Genomic DNA, 3,799 nt, shown 5'->3' on the forward strand with positions numbered 1-3,799 from the left:
TTTTTATTGTCATCTTTGCATAACATGGTAATATAATTGAACCTTGAAATTTCCATAATTTTCATTTTTCTAATTATCAGTGATTTGGGAATTTATTTTACATAGCTGTTGATAATTTGACTTTTTTCCTTTCCATTCATATCCACTGATAATTTGTTGGTTGTGAAATGAAGTTTTCTTTTTTTTAGCATTTAATAGAATTTAATAGAATAAATATACAAAAGGAAAAAAATCAATAGTATAATAAGGTTCCAGATTAGATTAACAGGCTTAGATAATTATCAAGTGAGGTCAGCAACTCCTCTGCAACTGAGTGTCCTGTTCTAGTTACCATCATACCATTACATCTCCTCCATTACAACTCACAACAAACTGTGAATTCAGTGAGGCCAACAAAAAAGGTCAACATTTTCCTTTAGCCACTAGTTGATGTCAAATTATACTTCTATTTGTTTTCTGTTCCTCTAACACTTCTATGAGAAGTGCATCAGGAATCTCATCCTCTATGACGTGTAACTGGCTACTCTTCTCTGCAGCTTCAGCAAACTCAGCGTCTTCAATTGCTTCCATAAAACAGGTGTCATCAATTCCATTATTCCAATCTGCATCTGAAGGCATCTCTCTAGTACTAGAAGATAATTCTTGAGAACCTGAGGAGTTTTGGTAAGTTCCAATGTTACTCATTTTAGTTTCATTCAAAATGTGGTCTTCATCATCCTCTTTGAACAGATAAAAGAGACACACTTCAGTTGGTAATGGGAAACAATAAGCTTTGAAGTTTTCTGCTCTACAGACAGGGACATGACATTTCTGATACCAAACCTCATTTTTCAGATCCACCAGAATCATTATGTTATTACTCTTGTGGGCCCTTTTAATATTTCCACACCAGCAATAGTTAGAAATATCATAAACAAGCAATTCTTCTGGGAAAAAGTAATTCCAACCATGAATTCCTCCTTTAACACCATTTTTATTCACCAAAGAAAGAACAAAGTTATCAATTTCAGGATATGGTGAACACTGGGAGCCTTCAATAACACCTACTTTAGTGCAGGTATTGTGAAAACATTCAGTCCTTTTTGGGTTACTTAGGGATACATCACAGGTAAGGATTCGTAAAGTGTCTGAAAAATCTGATGTTGGTGACCAATGAAGAAAGGAAAAATTGGTTTTCTTCAGAAACAGTCTTTGATTATTTTGGGAAAAATTTGTTATCTTCAGCTATTTCCAAAGGCACACATTTACCCAATTTTGATGATTTGTACAGCCGGAAGTTTCTATTTCTTGTATAAACACCCACATCTACAAAAAGCTGATCATCTCCTCCTTTATTCTTCACAATTAAAAAAGAAAGATCGAAAGATCTGGCCCACTTTGCTTAGATGTCCTCATGGCTTCTATCCTACTTTAGTTAAAGGGTCGACTGTTTTCAGTATTTTTATCTTCAGATACATTTGCCAAAGAAGTTTCTGATTTCATTATTGTTTTCGAAGTTGAGGAAAATGTGTGTCCTGGTACTTCTGGTTTCTTATTAATTTTATTGACTTCTAATGCAATCACAGGCTGCAAAATTTTTTTAACAAAATTACCAACATGGATATTATTTTTAAATGAAATGTTATGGATCTGAAATATTAAATGTCGGCTAAATTTTTCATCTGTGCTAGAATCCAAATTGAGAACATCCTCTTCTGAACAATTAACACTGAATAATTCTTGAAGGGCTGTACAAACATGCTCAATTAATAGTGCAACCATTTCTTTTCCATCTGCTCCTGGATTGGCAGGTTTACTAAACTCCAAATCAAAATAAAGTTTGCAAACAGCATTTTCAGGAATAACTTCATAGCAGTGCATGAGATTCTTCCTGGACTTATAGTAAAACCAAAGTTGAGAATAAGTTGTTACAAGGTATACACGTTGTCCATCACCCACTTTATGTTCCAAAACAAATACATGTACTTCCTCTTTACAGGTTCTGACAAAGTTAAAAGCTTGAGCTTGGCGATGAAACAGATGACGGGTCTTCTGGCTGTGACAGCTGGGGCCTATAGACTGAGACCAGTGGTCTCCTTTCATACTGGGATGCTCTTTCTCCAATCTTTTTCAATTTTTCTTCCCATTTTCTTTTCATTGGTTCAGAAACCACGGAAATACAAATCCTAATATATGACAATTCTGGAAATCCTCAACTGATACATAATTTCTGAGGAAATGGGGGACTTCGGAGAGGTGCGCGGATGGAGCGTGCCGGGCCGGAAAGCCGAAATGAAGTTTTCTTTTAAATTTGAATAAATGTCTTAAATATTTTGGAAATGAGAATTTTATTAGAGAAGTTCATTGCAAAGATTTTTCCAAAGTTAACTTTCCATTTAATTTTTTCTACATTGGTTTTCTTTGCACTAAACTTTTTTTTTTTTTTTTAGGTTTTTGCAAGGCAAATGGGGTTAAGTGGCTTGCCCAAGGCCACACAGCTAGGTAATTATTAAATGTCTGAGACTGGATTTGAACCCAGGTCCTCCTGACTCCAGGGCCAGTGCTTTATCCACTGTGCCACCTAGCCGTTCCCTGCACAAAACCTTTTAAATTTTATGTACTCACAAGCATTCCTTTTATCTTGTGTTTTTTCTATTTTAACCAATTACCCTATTTATAGGTCCAAAAGGACCTATAATTTTTTCTTAAACCTCTAATTTATTTATGATGTGCCCTTTCATATCTAATTAATGTTCTTATTTGAAATTAATCTTGGGATCTCATGTGAGGTATTGGTCTAAACCTTAAAAAATATTTGCCTATTATGTTCCACGCACTGTGTTAATTAAGCATAGGAACTTCAAAGAAAGCGAAAAAAACAGTCTCTGCCTTCGAGGAACTTACCTTCTAACAGAAGAGGCAACATGTAAATATTTAGATTCATACAAAATGCATACTAAGTAGGTAGAAGGTAGCCTTAGGAGATTGAACATCCAGAGCTCCCAGCTCCTTTGGAGAGCTTAGACAGAAAATTTAGTGAAGATTCTGGCATGGACCAATATGCTCTATCATTCTATTCTTTGAGCATGGTTTTACCATGCCATTTTTTCAATGAAAAGGGTTAAAACTGTTCCAAGGGTATAATGAAAATATGTTATTGAAAAGTTAATGCTGGCATGTCAAAATGTCAAGCAATTCTTGCTTCTATCTTTTTAGAAAATGTCAGAAATGCAAAGATGATGAATAGTCAGCAGAAAATGACATTCACTTCTGGAGTTTTCCTTTAGGTCATTCTTTTTAATCTCTGTTCTGAGAAGACCTTCACTTTTGTGAACTATGAACACTCCTTCATCTCACTCAACCCTGTGGAGCAATTTTTTAACTTAAAATGACTAAACGGACCAAGTGTTAACAAAGCCAGGTCATTGAATCTCAAGTCACTGAAATAACCCTTTCTTTTTTCCTTTCAGGCTCTGCTTACTTTAACAAGGCTTTGATATAAATGTGAGGCAAAGAAAGATATATTTTCTTTATTTGGAAAAGTTAGTAGTCTTGCAATTTTAGATACTTTAGCTTTCATGAAGATACTACTCAATGTTTCACAGACACTTGGTAATAAAAATATAGTAAGAAAAATACTTCAAAAATCTGTATTTGTGTAGGAACTCTGCCAATTCAGAATAAAATCTTATCTCCACCCACTCCATGCCTTATAATATAGGAAGTTAGACAAGTTCAGTAGATAGAACACTATTTTTTTTGAGCTAGGTTCAAATTCTGACTCTTCTACTTGCTTCCTGAATGACCTTAGACAAGTCAA

The 3,799-nt window shown here is 34.6% G+C and overlaps 1 pseudogene; it reads right to left on the minus strand.

Annotated features, from left to right (window-relative positions):
- Positions 1-358: 358 nt before the first annotated feature.
- On the minus strand, positions 359-2,223 carry LOC141507617 (DNA-directed primase/polymerase protein pseudogene; annotated as a pseudogene).
- Positions 2,224-3,799: the final 1,576 nt, after the last annotated feature.

This window comes from Macrotis lagotis, chromosome 1, assembly GCF_037893015.1.
Source record: "Macrotis lagotis isolate mMagLag1 chromosome 1, bilby.v1.9.chrom.fasta, whole genome shotgun sequence".
Taxonomy (NCBI): domain Eukaryota; kingdom Metazoa; phylum Chordata; class Mammalia; order Peramelemorphia; family Peramelidae; genus Macrotis; species Macrotis lagotis.